This window comes from Protopterus annectens, chromosome 8.part0, assembly GCF_019279795.1.
Source record: "Protopterus annectens isolate FY-2018-M chromosome 8.part0, PAN1.0, whole genome shotgun sequence".
Taxonomy (NCBI): Eukaryota; Metazoa; Chordata; order Ceratodontiformes; family Protopteridae; genus Protopterus; species Protopterus annectens.
The window spans coordinates 1,022,870,604-1,022,889,691 of NC_056741.1; positions in this window are offsets into that span (position 1 = coordinate 1,022,870,604).

Consider the following 19,088-nt stretch of genomic DNA (forward strand, 5'->3'; position numbering starts at 1 on the left):
TCTGAGCTAGTGCATAATGGCAAAAAATACACTGAACCAACTGACATTGCCAACATCCTGGCTGACAGGTTCAGTGCAAACTTTACCCCCCACCCCCACCCCCAAAAGGGCCCATGTCCTTCCCAGAAGAATGTAGAGCCCCAGACATCACAGACACACAGGTGAAAACAGCCCTTTCCAAAGCCACAAACACAGCATCAGTGGGACCGGATGGTATCCCAGGCTGCGTCTTACACGAGCTTCAAAATGAACTAAACCCTCAACTAAATTCACTGTTCAAACTCAGCCTTACCACAGGCTATGTACCCAAAGAATGGCGTACAGCAACATTTTTCCTGCTCCACAAAGGTGGTGCCACAACAGATCCTGGGAACTATTGCCCTATAAGCCTGACTAGCCTGGTCTTCAAAGCTATGGAGCGCATCATCATGGAACTCAATAACAGAGACAATGGGAACCTCCAGCCACTGGACCCTACCCAATTCGGCTTTGTTAAAGGCAGATCTTGCCTCCTAATCCTAGTTTACTACTTTGAAACAGTTATCAAGGCCATAGATGAGGGAAAGGTAGTCCACACACCCTACCTGGACCTCGCAAAGGCCTTCGACACCATTCCCCACTCTAGCATTATAGATAAGCTTACCAGCTTGAACATTAACCCCTATGTCACAAGATGGGTTGCCAACTGGCTCATGGATAGAACTCACATGGTCAGAGTTGCGAGTGCCATGTCTGACTCTAAACTGGTTACAAGTGGCATCCCACAGGGCTCAGTCCTGGGACCCCTCCTGTTCAGTATATACTTCTCCCTCTGAGGTACAGGCAAGCACAGGAGGACTATGGCTGACCAAGTTCACAGATGATTGCAAACTGGGGGCCATAATCGACTCTCCAGCTGACACAGGCATCCTCCAGAAGGGTCTCACGGAGACGAATACCTGGTGTCAAAACCATGACCTCAAGCTAAATGCCAAAAAGTGCATAGTTATCCCCTTTGGGAAAAACAAAGTGCCCATGAACTACCACATAGGTGGTAATCCACTAAGTACGGAAGATGTAATTAGGGATCTGGGAACCCAAGTAGATAGCAACCTCTCCTTTGATAATCACATTGCCAAAGTGGTTAGAAAATCCTTCTATGTAGCCCACCTAATCATGAAAGGGTTCACATCTAGATCAAGAGAGGTCATTGTGCCCCTCTACTCATCGCTCATCAGGCCCATAGTAGAGTACAATGCCCCATTTGGGATGTACCTTACTCTGCACCTACAACAGCTGGAAAGACTGCAGAAGTACCTCACCAAGAGGATTGTGGGCCTCAAACAGATGCCCTATGCAGCTTGACTAAAGAAACTCCAGCTCTACTCTGTTGCTTACCGACTACTCAGAGGTGATCTCTGCCTGACGTACAAGGCCATGTCTAACCTGGAATTAATGGACATGCTCCGCCTCAAGAAAACCAAATCTCTTAGAGCCACACGCTCTAGGGCCTTAAACCTCAGCACAACAATAAATAGGAAATGCTGGAGGGATATATTCTTGTCCCACAGACTTCCCTCATTCTGGAATAGAATCCCAATCTATGTTAGGCAAAGCCCCTCACCGACTCTCTTCAAGAGAAATCTTGACGAGTGGATGGGAAATCGTAAATTTACCCCTGGGATCACTTCAATGGCCCTGCTGGACAGAGGCTCAGGAAACTATTCTAAAAGGGAGGCGAAAGCCAACACATTCTGGCTAGGCTTATAAATGCCCCTGGGAAGATAGCCTAGTACCTACCTATGAACAAAGAGTTTTGGGGACAAATGCCTGATAAATTGAACAAGACGTATGGTCATGAGCAGCACCAAGGCAAAAAAGGCACTTATTATGATGGTTTTTATGGAAAATCAGTCTCCCACACTGGCATTTACCCTTCCTGGATGACATTAACTGCAAACAGCACTAAGTATCCAAAACCCAACTGGGTACTTATCTGCAACTGTGAGGACTCCAGCAAACAGTAGTAAGTACAGAAAAGCCAATAAACAGAAAAACGGTAAAAAAACTGATGTATGCAACAGACTGGCTGTTAAAACAGGGAGGATGGTACACCTGAATGTCACCTTTATGCCCTGCCTTATGCAAGGAGTAAACAGGTGACGTTCAGCATACCTTAAAGCAAAGGAAATCTTTTGTAAACTGGCCGGACAGAGTGCTTCATGGCAGGGAATCCCATTAGTAAGGAATACTGCAGCTGTGAATGTAAGGACATCCCCTATGACAAGAGTCCTTCAAAAATATTTGCTTTCCTTATGGACTGTGATTTGCAGTAATAAGTTGTGTATTAAATAGTTGGGTAGTCTGAGGTACTTTAATTGCTTTAGAGCTCTAGATTGATGAGTCCTATATACAAGATTGGCAGAAGATTTGGCTACTTTATTGTATCAGGTGGAGAGTTTTGCTAAAAGTGTTGTATTTAATTTTGTAAAAATAGGTGAGAGATGTATATAAGGGATGGAAAAAGGCAGGTAGATGCTAGGGTTCTTTTCAGGTTGTGTTTGGTTTTATAGAGAGAGACAAGTTTCTGTTGTGATTTTTTTAATGCTTTGCAGTATGTGTTGGCCAATTTTGAGGTTATTGTCAATTAGGATGAACAGAAATTTTGTTTGGGTTGTGGTTTAGTTTTATGTTGTTGGATGAGGTTATTTCAAAAGATTGTGTTTTATTTTGATATTGTTTAGGAGTGAAGAGTAGAAGTTTTTTTTGTTAGTGTTTAACAGTAGATTTGCATCATTTGGATAGCAGTAAAATAATTTTGAGTGATGCCCTGAAGTACTGGTAGCGATGGGGTAGCAGTGTGGCTGCACATATAAGAGATGAGTCATCATCATATTGAACTGAGCTAGCAGGGTGAATGGCAGTATGTAGATTGTTTATAAAAATAAATATAGTTCCCTTTGTTGCATAGAGCATCAGGTATACAAATAAGAGCACCTGCACAAGGTAAGGTCTGTTTTATTACTTTCTTCCACTGTAAGCCATGTTTACTGTTTCTTGGTGATGGGTCTTTCTTAGTGTATGTTTTCTTTTGGTGTCTTCACAGGTGGTGAACTATCTGACTCCTCTACCATGGACATGCCACTGCTTAATGATGGCTCTGAGTCTGACAGTGATGGAGATTAACAGTTGGCACAGTCAAGGGTCATGGTGTTTGTGTTGTATACAAGGGATTTGGCTGTGAAACCCATTTAAGATATACAGATAGTGTAGAACAAGTTGTCAATGACAGAGATTGCCAGGAAGGTATGTCTCCTGCTCTGCCACAGGCCACATTATCGGCTGCAAACTCCACTAGGCATGGGGAGGACAGCAATGGTTAGCATGCTGTTAGATGTAGATACCGGAACCCCCAGAACTAACTCTCTCAATGTCTACAGCAACCCTCACATGCAGGACCATCACAGAGGCTTAGGCTAGCAACTCTAGTCTTTGTAGAGTTGATACATATCCTACAGGGTGTGCACGATGGCCTGAGGGATTACATGCCTTATATGTATGACATCCTATATATGTTCTCTCTCTAGCTTACATGACTAAGGTCACCCTGTGCTCTCAAGGATATGTGCCAGGCAAGTGCCACATGGTCAATTCACCTCTGCCTCCAATGTGGAGGACCATCATGGTTGTGGGAGGCCAAGGTCCATCACACACAGTATTACCACTTCCACTCCACCATCTATCGTGGAGATGCATAGGGTCAGACATAGGCATGCATGTGGGGGCATAATGTTCATACTATTGAGCAGTTCACTATTGCCCATTGCTTGCATTTATGAAGCACCCATACCTCCAGGCAAGGGCTTGTTACTGCCTCTGGCCACCTCAGGTGAGGAAACTCTCGTGGACAGTTTTATGAACACGATGCCTGCACTTCTCCTCTGGGTAGCGAGGATCTATCCATAAGAAATACTCCACAGTGCAACATCTATTGAAGTGTTCTGGTAGACATTCAGCTGCAATACACAGTCACATGTATACACACACACTGCTCCTTACTAGAGTAGTATAACATAGGTCATGACACAGCCCACATCATACACACATTGCTCAAAACAGTTACAACAACGCACACACACTTCCCTGTGTAAGACACTGGACACTGTGCCCACCACCTGTACAAATAAAGAAAAGTCCGCACTACCCTTTATACTTTGTTACTCAAGTAGCTTCCAAACAAAAAGGTGAATATACCTAAAAAAAAAAAAAAGACACCAAAACCCAAATACAAATCGAGGTAGTGCCAAGTCCATGCAAAAGAAGCAGACTAGAGCAGGAATATATAATACATATTCTAGTTTAGTTTGGAGCATAGCTCATGGAATGCCTGATTTTTATGGTAAAAATTATGTGGCTTCTATTGCCATATATCTAAATAATTAGGTGCATTCTCTTTAAGTATTTTATGCTTTAGTTTTAATTGATAAAATGACTTACTAATTTGTTAATTGATTGGTGTCCACACCTTAGATCCTGTGTATATAAGCTTGATGCCTTTCATTATGTCTTAGATCTGAAGAAGCGTATATTTTATACGCGAAAGCGCTCATCATACTTGTTTGGGAATAAAAGCTTTTTTATTCAAGTGGACATTGCCAGTTTGCATTTGTGGTATACCTGCTCGTCTTCATTGCTGTATTTTTCGTTTTGTTTTTTGACGAGCGGAACATCTTGGTGATAGCAGTTTTGTTTTTGCATTCTCCTGTTTTTTCTACTGCTTAACCAAATATCATGGCTAATGGGGCCGTAGAGCTTGATTACAATCCGGAGCCGAGGGCTGTCAACAACAAATGGAACAACATCACCTGCAACGGTAACAACCCTTTATTGACACTGGATTTGAAGCTAAGTGATAATGTCTATGCTGATACAGCTAAGAATATTGAGGACATTGAACATTTTAATATTCTATTTAAACAATTAGAGAATGATCTATACAAACTCCAACACCTTGTCTGGCAAAGAAAGCATATGGAAGCTTGTATGCACTTCCGCTTGGTCCCCAGAGGCATGAGGGTACTATGTATGCCTAGCTATGGGGACACTCAACTTGATCTATTGAAGAAATGGCAGGAAATTAATCTTGAAACAAGCTTCAAGTATATGCAGCTTATGATTGATCATTTTGTACCACTTGAGAATGAGTTATTGTCTAAAATAGTTAAACTCAACTCTGAAATACGTGAACTATTTAAACATGAAGAGTGTTTGAATAATTTGGACATTTTATATGCACGCATTGAATCTTACTCTGACAAACTACAACAAATCAAACATAAGAAGCTCCAGCGTGACTTCCGTGATTTTTCTACAGGGTGTGTCTTTGTTTGGCCGAGGAGAACTGAACGTATATCTCCATCAACCAGCTCTAATCGGAATTTTGCACCTGCAGATGTTACGCTTGTTGCGCCTGAGGTAACTACACTCTCCTCAGCTCCTCCCGTAGCTAATGTAGAACACATTGAAGAGGAAGCTTTCACTACACCCCCGGATGTTATGGAACCAGCTGAGGCTTTTGTTTCTTTTTCTACCCCTCTGCCTAACCAACAATACAATACGAACAAAGAGACCTTTTATAAGCTAGGTGCCGTTCCTAAGCATGGCACCATGCAAGCTGCGCATTTTTTTACCTTTTCCAGTGAGACGAAATACTTCTCAGCGGGGCCGCTCGAGGAGTCGAGATCAAAGGAAGCGCAAACATACAGGGGGACATTCGCAACAGAGACAATGACAAAGACAGTAAATGATTTATGTTTTAACTTGTCTAGGTTTGCTCTCTCTGATTCTGACTTCAGTATTCTGAATAGAGGTCTATCTTTTGTTCCTTCCAGAGGTAGTTACCTCTATGAACTATTGATAGACCTGCGATTGTTTACACGGGCAGTAGCCCTGAAATTACATTTTTTTGATAGTGATGATAGGATTTGTACTAATGCATCTGTGACTGAATTATGTAAACATAAGAGTGTATTTTCTCCTGCTCTACCTGCGCATGTTGATTGTTTTATGAAGCTATGTGAACGAGAAATTTATGATTATTTTTTGAATGGAAAGAAAAAATGTAAATATTTCAATATGAGTAGGGATGAACAGATTTCTTTAACAGAGCTATCACATAATTCTTTGCTTACCTTTAGGCCAGCTGATAAAGGAGGAGGTATAGTTATATTAGAGACAGAATTTTATGATAGCCTTATGAATAGGATGCTCAATAATAATGATACATATTTTAAAATTAGTAAGGAAGATCTAAATAGCATACTTAAAGATGTTAATGATCAATTGTATGATATATTAATGTGTCGACAAATCACACATCAAATGTATCAATATTTTTGTAATGAACATCCTAGGATTCCCAGCATTAAGGATCTGCCTAAGATGCAATACGGGTCTATATCCACCTCCATTGAGGCCCATTGTCTCTGGTGATAAATGGTTAACAGAAAATATTTCTATTTTCCTTGAGAAGACACTTAGACCATGTATGGATGAGATACCTAGCATACTTAAAGATACCTATCAGCTCTTGGAATATTTTGATAGGTCAGAAGTAGATCTATGTGAGGGGGTCCATCTTTTGATTACTTTAGATGTACAAAACTTGTTTACTGTTATTCCCAATGAATGGGGCATACAAGCCATTATGGAACTGTTACAAAATTTTTCACATATAAGTTGTAATCAAGCCATTTTAATTTGCCAACTTTTGGATATAGTATTATCCCATAATGTCTTCTCCTTTAAAGGCTCCCTGTATTTACAGCGCTGGGGTGTAGCCATGGGAACACCCTGCGCTAATACTTATGCCAACTTAGTTTATCACTGGGAGAAGACATTCTTATTTACACATGATCTGTTCTCTAAAATTTTAATATATAAGAGGTTCGTGGATGATGTTCTCATCGTGTGGGATGGGACCAGAAAAGAGTTTCAGACGTTTTTAATGTTTCTGGAAAATACTACCAGCTTCCTTAGGTTCACTATGGAAGCATCCTACGATGAGATAAATTTTCTGGATGTGAAATTAAAAATAAAAGGAGGGAAGATGGTCTCCACCTTGTATCGGAAGGATTGCTGGAAGAATGCTATTCTTAGCTATGATAGCATGCATCCCAGACACGTATTTAGGGGGATAGTTAAAAGTCAGTTTGTACGACTACTTAGATTATGTAAAGAAAGCTCTGATTTGATATTTGAAGTTGATTGTTTGGAGAAGATTTTTATGGATAGGGGCTACAATATGGCAATACTAGAATCTGTTAAAATTGAAGTACTGGGTAAAAAGCTAAATCTCAAAACATCTAATACTAGTACAAATTATAATAATACCCTAAGGTATATTAAGCAGTCTTACAATAATACTGTACACTTTGTTACAACTTATACTAATGATAGTATGAATATAAGAAGAATCATTAGTAACAATTGGAACGTATTAACTATTGATGAAAGAACAGCAAAAGTAGTAGGTTTCTATCCATCTTCTGTATATAGAAACAATAAAAATCTTAAAAGACTATTATGCATAGACTCACAGATTGATGATACACTACACTCAAGTATACCTTTAAGGTTGGGTACTTACCCATGCAAGAAATGTAATATGTGTAGTTATATTACAAAAGAGCAAGTGTTTATTCATCCTTCTTTGAACTATTGCTTTAAGCCAAGATTCTATGCTTCATGCAACAGTTCTAATTTGATATATCTGGCTACTTGCCAGATGTGTCCTGCTTATTACGTAGGTCTTACCAAGCGGGAATTTAAAAAAAGGATTTATAATCACATTTATGATATTAGGCGTAAGAATGAACTAAATGCGTTAGCTAAACACATTATTCAGAACAATAACCATTTGTTTTGTTCTAGAGTGCTACAGATAATTTTAAAAAATGAGAGGGAAGGAGATCATATTAACTTTCTAGAACAAAAAGAATTAGAATGGATTCTTAGATTAAAAGCCCGTCAGTCTCCTGGTTTAAATCAGTATGTTTCCCTTAAACCTATACTAAGGGGACGTAGATGATAGAGTATACAGATTATATTTCCCACTCATATTTTAATACATTTCTTGTTTATAATACATATTCTAGATGACATGTATTTGTTATTTCTATAAAGTATTAATTTTACAAATTTACAATACCTCAGCATCTAGAATTAATTATACATTGCATAAGGGACATGATTATACTTTTTAAATACATCTTTATACTTGGATATGCATTCTATGCATATATTTATACATTTTATATAGTCATCTATTATGTTTTATAATTGATGTTTTATTATCAGCATACATCATTTATCATTTATTGTCTATGTTATACTTTATGCTACGTTAGGGTATCAGTATGCCTTATAAATCTTGATAAGATGAATTGTAATTTTTGTATTTCTTTATTTATACTATTTGATAATATACTTACATTCAAGTAATTATTTTATATAAAGGATTTTTAGTTTGGAGCGTAGCTCGTGGAATGCCTGATTTTTATGGTAAAAATTATGCGGCTTCTATTGCCATATATCTAAATAATTAGGTGCATTCTCTTTAAGTATTTTATGCTTTAGTTTTAATTGATAAAATGACTTACTAATTTGTTAATAGATTGGTGTCCACACCTTAGATCCTGTGTATATAAGCTTGATGCCTTTCATTATGTGTTAGATCTGAAGAAGCGTATATTTTATACGCGAAAGCGCTCATCATACTTGTTGGGAATAAAAGCTTTTTTATTCAAGTGGACATTGCCAGTTTGCATTTGTGGTATACCTGCTCGTCTTCATTGCTGTATTTTTTGTTTTGTTTTTTGACGAGCGGAACATCTTGGTGATAGCAGTTTTGTTTTCGCATAATACAAAACCTGTTTAATGAGCAAACAAACTGAAGTGCTTTCATCCTCCCAATGAGAAGGACTTCATCAGAACTTGCATAAATTAAATCCAAACACTATTTGTAGCACTATGCTAAAAATATGTTACATATTGTTGCCAAACAACTCAAACCTTGCTTAATGAGCAATTTGAGTAAATTAAATAAAAAACATAATAAATATATGATCATTAATCTGTGTGTGATAAAAATTAACAATTTACGAGCACTACTATGACAAAAGTAGTTCAAACAACAAAAACGTAGTTTATAAACATAAACTGAACTGCATACAAACCACAAGTTTTTTTTTTAAATCTTAGAGCAGGTTCTATTCAACCCTAGGACTGGACTTGGGAACATAGATTAGCATGCAGAGAACTTTTATGAATGATAGTTTAGGTTAAATGCTTGTGCATTTCCTGGACTGAATGATGCTGTCTCGCTAGTTAGTGTGTTGCAATTACATGCAGCTAAATCATAAACAGAAGTATGGATTTAATGTAATTAATTTTTAGTAATGCTTTACACAGACTTTATTTTATCACACATGCATTAATGATTTTATATAGGTTCATAGGTTCATACTAGGCTATCTGCCCTGGGGCAATTATAAGCCTAGCCCGATTCTGTATGGCCTACGCCACCCCTTGATTTGAGTATACTGTGCCCTTTTTAAGGTTTAGTTTACTGTGCCTCTGTCTAATAGTGACACGGAAGTAATCCCTGGGACAAACCTACGATCCCCCATCCACCTATCGTGATTCTTCTTGAAGAGATTCAGTGAGGTGCTCTGCCTCACGTGAACTGGAATTCTATTCCAGAGCGAAGGGAGCCTCTGGGTTATGAACCTGTCCCTCCAGCAAGTTCTATTTATTTCTGTGCTGAGGTTCAAGTCCCTCGAGCATGTGCCTCTAAGGGATTTAGATTTACTGAGGTGGAGCATGTCCATTAATTCTGGATTTGACATAGCTTTGTATGTCAGGCATAGATCACCTCGAAGTAGGCGGTATGCAACTGAGTAGAGCTGGAGGTTTTTTAACCAAGCAGCATATGGCATCTGTTTGAGACCCTTGATCCTCTTGGTGAGATACTTTTGGGGTCTTTCTAATTGCTGCAGGTGTTGGGTAAGGTACATTCCAAAAGGGGCATTGTATTCTATGATGGGCCTGATGAGGGATGAATAAAGGGGCACGATTACCTCTCTTGATCTAGATGTGAAACCCTTCGTGATGAGGTGGGCTATGTTAGAAGGTCTTTCTAACCACTTTGGCAATGTGGTTTTCAAAGGAGAGATTGCTATCAACTTGGGTCCCCAGGTCCCTAATAACTTTCTCTGTACTTAATGGGTTTCCGCCTGTGTGGTAATTTGTGGGAACATTGTTTTTGCCAAAGGGTATGACTATACATTTTTTGGCATTTAGCTTTAAACCATGGCGCTGGCACCAGTTATTTGTCTCTGTGAGACCTTTTTGAAGGATGTTTGTGTCAGCTGGAGAGTCGATTATGGCACCCAGTTTGCAGTCGTCTGCGAACTTGGTGAGCCATAGTCCTCCCACGTTTGTCTGTACCTCGGAAAAGTATATACCGAACAAGAGTGGTCCCAGGACAGAACCCTGTGGGACGCCACTTGTGACCGGTTTCGAGTCTGGCATGGCTCCAGCAACTCTCACTCTGTAGGTTCTGTCTTTGAGCCAGTTTGCGACCCATCTTGTGACATAGGGGTTTATATTTAAGCTGGATAGCATATCTATGATGCCCGAGTGGGGTATTGTGTCAAATGCCTTTGCAAGGACCAGATAGGCTGTGTGGACTACCTTCCCTTCATCTATGGCTTTGGTGACTGTTTCGAAGAAGTCAACCAGGTTCAAAAGGCAGGATCTGCCCTTGACAAAGCCGAACTTGGTAGGACCTAGTGTCTGTAGGTCCCCAATGTCTTTGTTTATGAGCTCCATGATGATCCTCTCCATAGCCTTGCAGACTAAGCTAGTCAGGCTTATGGGTCGATAGTTTCCAGGGTCCGTAGAGGCTCCACCTTTGTGGAGTGGGACCACTGTTGCTGTACGCCATTCTGTGGGCACATATCCTGTAGTGAGGCTGAGATTGTATAGCTGTTTTATTTGAGGGATTAGTTCCTCTTGGAGTTCATGTAGCATGCAACCTGGGACGCCATCTGGTCCCATGGAAGCAGTGTTTTTTGCTTTGGAGAGGGCAGCCTTCACCTGAGCATCAGAGATGTTTGGGAGGCAGCCCTCTGCCGGGATAGATACTTGCTCTTTTGGGGGTGGAGAAGTTTGCACTGAACCTGTCTGCCAGGATATTGGCGATGTCTGTGGGTTCAGTGTATTTTTTGTCATTTAGAATCAACTCAGAACAAGTCTGGGAGCTGCATCCCAGGTTCCTAACATAACTGAAAAAAGCCTTATGATTGTCTTTGGTGTCCTGTGCAATTTTTCTCTCGAAGCTGGCCTTGGAGGATTTTATGAGGGATCGTAATTTTTTGCTAGTACTGATCAGAGATGCCTTCCCTATTAGGGATTTTGCTCTATCATGTAGTAGCTTCCTCCTTCTGTTGTACAGTTTATTTATGGCAGGGGTCCACCAGACTGGACGTCTGCCTTTGGATGATTGGGTCTTGGTTTTGTTTCGGATAGCATGATTGGTAATGATCAGGTCTAGTATGTTGTCCCCTCTTGTGGGAGTGGTGACTAGTTGTTCCATAGCATTTGAGTTTATAATTTCCAGGAACCTTTGGGCTAAGGTGCTGGGGCTTGAGTAGTGCTCCCAGTCAATGTTTGGGTAGTTGAAGTTGCCCAATATAATGGTGTTTGGAGAGATCTTCATGTTCTCCAATGTTTTCAGGAAAGCCGAGTGGGATTCCTGACTTTGAGAGGGTGGTCTGTAGGATGCTATAAACTGAAAAGCAGTCTTGCCCACTGTTAGTTGCACATGGATGGTCTCCGATACTTTGTGCAATGCCACTAACCTGGAGGTGTGGATATCCTTGATAAATATGGAAACTCCCCCTCCTTTTGTGGTTCGGTCCGGGTTTTGGGGCCGAAAAGCATGATATGAGGTATAGCCTGGTAGTGCTGGGGTGCTCTCTGGAGCCTTGAACCAGGTTTCTGTCACTGCACAGATATCGATGTTCTCCATACTGAGGAGAGCTTTGAGTGCATGCATCTTGAGGTTAAGATTTCTGGCGTTAAGCAGCAGTACCCTTAGTTTCTTGTTCCTTGTGCTGTCTGTGGGGGTGGGTTTGACTTTTGAGCCTTGCCTAAAAAAGGCACTATGGAGGTGGCAAGAGCCTTTGCCAATATCTGAAAGCCCAGTGGTGACAGGTTCAAGCTGTCCCTAGTGAAGCAACGTGGCTTGTCGAGCATGTCATCCCAGGCTGACTGACACTGGATCCCCTTTGAATGACACCAAAATTTTAGCCAATTGTTAAAATCGATCATTTTGTCTTTGTACTGTGGCATCATTCTAGGTGAGGGTAAGATGCTGCTCAAGGTCAGGGTCATACCAGCCTAGGCTACATGATCAGAGAGCTCCTCTATGTCTCTTTTCATGTAGTCCAGGGAGGTACATCTCAGGTCATTCACACCAGCATGTACAATGACTGAGTCATATTTGTATTTGCTTTGGAGTGACCTGAGTGCTTGCGTTATGTGGCGGATCCTAGCACCCGACAGGCAGCTCACCGTGACCTTCTCTTTATTCAGCCTGGTGAGCAGGACGTCAGTGTGTCTGACAATAGAGTCACCTATTACAAGAGTATCAGGTGTGTTATTCAGCCTTAAGGGCTGTCGCTGCTTGGCACACTGACTTTGTGGGCTATGTGTTGTGCGTGTTTTGTTTTGAGGTAGCGTTTGCTTGGATGTCTGCTTTGGAGGTCTCTGTTGCTTATGTAGATTTTTATTTAGAGCCTCCGAGTATGTTTTTGTGTATTTATGTGTTTGGTTCGCTGATGTGGTGGGACTATGTGATACTGGAATTGTGTTGTGTGAGGTTACTTTCTCCTCCTGACTGGTTAAACCAGTTTTGAGATGAGAGAGCTCAGCCTCCAGTTTGGCTAAATAGTTGCATCTCTCACATATATTTGAACCTGTTTGGAGGAGGAGAGGGTTGTCCGTGTACATGAGACAGTTGCCTCAAAATTCCCAGATTCACCAGCTTATTTAAATTATTAAAATTGTTCATTAACCAAGGTTTGAGTTGATTGGCAACAATGTGTTGTATATTTTTAGTATAGTGCTATAAATAATGCTTGGATTTAATTTATGAAAGTTCTGATGGTCTTTGTCATTGGGAGGGCGAAAGTACTCAACTTCTGTTTGTTCATTAAACAAGTTTTGTTATTACATATTTAGCTCTGGTCCTCTTTTTTGCGCGGACTTGGCACTACCTCAGTTTGTATTTGTATTTTGTTACTTGAGTAGCCTGTGCCTGATATAATGTGTAGCCAGTCTATGCATGAGTAATCACAGCCTGGTTGTAGGTTTGCATACTTCTCATTTACTGTCAAGTATATGCTTTAATGTGGTTCATAGTTATGGGCCAGTGTCACAGTGTACTGCACCTGCCATCATTGGACATGGTGCTGCCCTGCTGACTCATTCACTGTCTCCTCGTCTTGCTTGCCCTCCACTACCTGGTGTTCTGGGACATGTTCATCTTGCATGAATACTCCCTGCTGTAACTGTTTCCACAATACTATATCACACTGCATGTGCAGGGAATAATCAGGTTACATGTGTCCGGGTTATATTGTAGGGCACCATGACATACATCCAGGCAGCAAAACTCAAACACATGCTGATGATGAACTGAGAGTGGAATAAGGCATAGCTATATGCATTGTCTGCAACAGTATGTGGATTTCTGATCAGTGTCATTAACAATGGCTCTAAGGTGTATCCATCATCATTAATACAATGATCCTGGGGAAAATTGCTCCTCACAAATTTTTAATGTAGATCACGTGTGTGCAATATGTTGAAATCTTGGCCTCTGTCTGGGTGATCTGCAGACACACTGTAAATTGCATCCTATGCATTAAAGACCACCTGGCAGTTAATGGAGTGGTAACCTTTATATCTAATGTACCTTCTTCCCAGGTCACCAGGTGGGGCCTTTATTTCAATGTGTTTAAAGTCTATGACCCCCAGTATCTCAGGTAAATGGGCTGTATTATAAACGTCCCACATGGTGTTCACTCTGTCCTCTGTAGAATGAGAAAACCACATATACTCCCTTCTCACTGTAACATGGCATTGAGGAAATGATGCAGTATCCTTGAGGAGATGCCCCCCCATTCCTTGTAAGATTCTCAAATTCACGCATGCCTTGGTATCCACTAGGACAGGTATTCCAAGACTCCCACGGTTCTGCAGATGAGGGTGTCACATCTGAATCGTCTCCTACATGGTGACTCCATCCACATTTCAGAGGTCTATAATTTCATTGTCATGAAGGGTGGGAAATGTTGAGCATAGCTGGATGGCACTGCACCTCCAAGGATGATGAGTTGGCATGCAAAACTGTGCCTACTGGCAGAGAGTACAGCCTGTTGGATCTATACGTTTGTTAAAGCTATGGCTACCCTTAACATGGTTCTACTATTCCCCTCCTGTGATTCCAGGATTTTATTGTGATGAAATTCACTAGCAATATCATTTCCACTTGCAGGTTTTATGTGTTTCTGAATCATTCCGCCTTGATTACCCTCATTTATATCCATTAAGTCCCATATTTTAATAATGTTGATCATTACCATGCCATTATAGCACCATTAGCATGCAATACAGCCAGTTATGTTGCTCGGCTTCCTTCACTGTCAGTCACTGTTTCTATAAATCTCGCATGACTGCTCATTGAGCACAATTACCAGCTGCAAAGTGGGTGTGGGTATATCAGAATTTACCAACACCCACTAGTGGGGTATTGCTTAAGTAAAACTTCAAAGTTTGGCTTTGATATTCTTACTGCCATTGACCTGTCTTCATTTCTATTTTATGAATGACTGTAAATGCTTTTAAGAAAAAATAAATGCTGTTCTGTATTCAATTGTATCCCATGTTGTATGAGACTCAGAACTAGAACTACAGATGGACTGTTGTAGGAATTAGAAAGCAGAAGGGTATATGAAAGAAAAAAAAATGTAATTTTAAACTACCAGCAAGTTAGCTAGTCAAATCTACCACAAAATGTGCAGGGTAAGGGAATTATGTGTATGCAGTCATGGCGCTGACTTGCTGTATGTGCTGACCAAGCAGTCTGACCATGTTAGAAGAAGGGATGGCAGAAGGCCATCAATACTGAGCTAACCAGCTTATTACGTTTGAGCCTGTCAGCAATATTTGTACTGTAATAGCTTCTTAAACGTGTGTGCTGTATAGAGAGGGCAGCAGTTGTAAACTTAATCTGTTTCAACAAATTACCATTCCTAGGTAACGTGCTGAAACAAACCACCCAGTCATAGATACATTTATTTATTTGTTTAACATTTGTTTACCGGGAAATTCCGACTTGGAACAAAACCAGTTTTCAGCAGAGGCCCGGGGAGAAGCGCATGTCTTTGTAATGTGGAAGGAAACAAGTACCCCAGAGAAAACCCACATGAATGCAGGGAGGACATGCAGACTCCGCACAGAAGGCACTCCAGCCGTGAATCGAACCAGAGAACCTCTTGCTGTGAGGCGACAAAGCTACCGCTGCACCACCGTGTCATCCAAAGTGTTATAATTTCCTGGCAGTACTGCAAACAACAGTGTGTTCAGCCTTTGAGGTAAGCACCATAACCATTATACCAACTTACCAACTGACGTAAGAGCTCACAGACAGATTTCTAGGTTTGATGTGGTTGATTTCTGAGACAGTTATCTGATATTAGTTAAAGCAAGTGGTTAGTGGCTGAGTAAAATCAATAGACAGCAGGTTCAGAAACATTAAAAGATCTGCCTTTTCATGTTTTTGAATGCAGTGGGAAGCTGCAGCCTATTAGTCTCCCAGCACTTGGTAAAAGTTTGCACAGAATTCAATAAAGGCAGTCCCACAAACTCAGTAATGAATGGTAACAGTTAAATTCTCCCTCAAAGACTGTTCAGTCCACGAAACCAGGCAGTGGATAATACAAGCTGATTTATTGAACGAACAAAAAGTTTAAACAAAAGGATTAAGCGCTTTCATTTCCAATGCAGGAAACTTCATCAGAATAGTTAGTATGTTTCTGCTTACGTGTTTATATAGGTCTGTATTAATTATTCAATTTATTACAATTAAGAACATGTGATTCAACTCATTTTGATAAAATACATTTCACTTAAAAAACTTTGTCACTGTGGTTGAAATAAATAGTTGCAGTACACCATTTTCACCATTTAGTAGGACATGAAATATGTATAAGAAAATAAAATATATTAAAAAATCCAATAAAATATCCAATAGAAATACGTGTATTAATAAACAAATGTATGTTTACAATACTATTGTATAGTAAATGTGTATAGGTATGAATATGAATTAGATTATTGTTATTAAAATTAAAACGTACCAGTATTGTTAAGCATTTTAAGAAATGTTAAAGGTATTAAAATTGTTATTAAAATTAAGGATGGCAACCAATAAATAGATAAATACAAATATATACATATATTGTTATGTGTTATATTATCATATCCACGTAATGGACTATGAATTCTTGTTCAAAACTTTTGTTTTATTGTTGGTTTTAACTTTGTTGGCCCTTAACCTTAGGGCAGGTAAAATTGACACATAATCGTTCATTCCTGGGGGTGTGTTGGCATCCAAACGTAATTGCCATATCAGTTCTCTGTAGGTTAACTGGTTTTCCCAGTCTCCCCCTCTACTGTCCCTAGGTAGCAATTCCAATACCCAAAATTTAAAATTAGCTTCCTTACATTACAGTGTGTGTCTAAAAAGTGCATTTGTTTCCTTTTTTCTATTTACGTCATACATGTGCTCATATATTCTTTGTATTAAGTGTCTCTCTGTCTTCCCTACATAATAAGCCCAACAATAAGTACAGTAAACTAAATACACTATCCCTCTAGTATAACAAGTGTAATGTTGCTTACTTCTAAAACATAATGAAATGGAATGTATTGTTAGTTCAACTTGTATTCGCTACAAATATGCATTGGGAACATCTTCCACACCGAAAAGTTCCTTTCTTTTTGTTTGTTACATCATTCTCCTGTCTAACTTCCTCAAAAATGTTCTTAAGGTTAGGTCCCTTTCTAAAACTATAACATAAATGTCTGTTGAATATATCTAACCTATTAGGCATGCTCTTGTAGATGTCCCATGTCTTATGTATAGCTCTTCTTATTATGTTGGTGTTAGAGTTAAATGTCATGACAAAAAAAAGGGGCAGTTAGTTCTTTTCTTCTATTGTGAATTTCATTTTTTTCAACTTCCACAGCATTGTTATCTGTAATATTGTTTCCTATATTGCTATTGTCTGTGTTCAGTAAGGGTATGTACCTAGTACCCCACCCCTTAGTCACCTCTTCCTTAAGAGACACGATAACTGGTTCTGGATAACCTCTCTCCAAAAAATTTCTTTTATAAAATCTACATGATCTGATGTCATTCTAGCCACCCTGACCATTTGTCCTTTTATGATATGACTTATTGTTGGGCTTATTATGTAGGGAAGACAGAGAGACACTTAAGACAAAGAATATATGAGCACATGTATGACGTAAATAGAAAAAAGGAAACAAATGCACTTTTTAGACACACACTGTAATGTAAGGAAGCTAATTTTAAATTTTGGGTATTGGAATTGCTACCTAGGGACAGTAGAGGGGGAGACTAGGAAAACCAGTTAACCTACATTGAACTGATATGGCAATTACGTTTGGATGCCAGCACACCCCCAGGAATGAACGATTATGTGTCAATTTTACCTGCCCTAAGGTTAAGGGCCAACAAAGTTAAAACCAACAATAAGACAAAAGTTTTGAACAAGAATTCATAGTCCATTACGTGGATATGATAATCTAACACATAACAATATATGTATATATTTTTATGTATCTATTTATTTATTGGTTGCCATCCTTAATATTAATAATGATTTTAATACCTTAACATTTCTTAAAATGCTCAATAATACTAGTACGTTTTAATTTTAATAATCTAATTCATATTCATACCTATACACATTTACTATACAATAGTATTGTAAACATACATTTGTTTATTAATACACGTATTTCTATTGGATATTTTATTGGATTTTTCAATATATTTTATTTTCTTATACATATTTCATGTCCTACTAAATGGTGAAAATGGTGTACTGCAACTATTTATTTCAACCACAGTGACTTGAAGTTTTTTAAGTGAAATGTATTTTATCAAAATGAGTTGTATCACATGTTCTTAATTGTAATAAATTGAATAATTAATACAGACCTATATAAACACGTAAGCAGAAACATACTAACTATTCTGATGAAGTTTCCTGCATTGGAAATGAAAGCGCTTAATCCTTTTGTTTAAACTTTTTGTTCGTTTGTTCAATAAATCAACTTGTATTATCCACTGCCTGGTTTCGTGGACTGAGCAGTCTTTGAGGGAGAATTTAACTGTTACCATTCATTACTGAGTTTGTGGGACTGCCTTTATTGGATCCTGTGTAACGGAGAACACTCATGGGTATTAGTTTTTTTTGCATTCTCCGTTTTCCATTTTGTGCTGTTACTTGGTAAAAGTTTATTGTAAAAAGTGGATGCTGAAATGATGCTTCTGCTATGAAGCATTGTTAACACAAGTGCTCAGTTACACAAAAGTGAAGCATGTGAATGACATAGCAGTAAATACTAATACTCAAGTACTTGTATGTGTGTAGGGGGGGGGTAAATTCCTTACACTCACAAGTTTACATATGCCCAACTATATGTTTGAGCAACATTAGTGAAAGGAGAAATTCCCCAAAACAGTGAATGGCAGCTTTTTTATTTTTGCATAACTGAACATATTATTTAGAGATCTTAAGCAGCAAGCACGCACAGAGAAGCCTACAGTGACATTCATGGACAGTTTTACATATCTCCTAAATGTTTCAGTTTTAGCCACCAAATGCATTTCATCAGCTTGCTCAAGATGTACTTTTTAGCTAAAATATGTAATTAAGGGTACT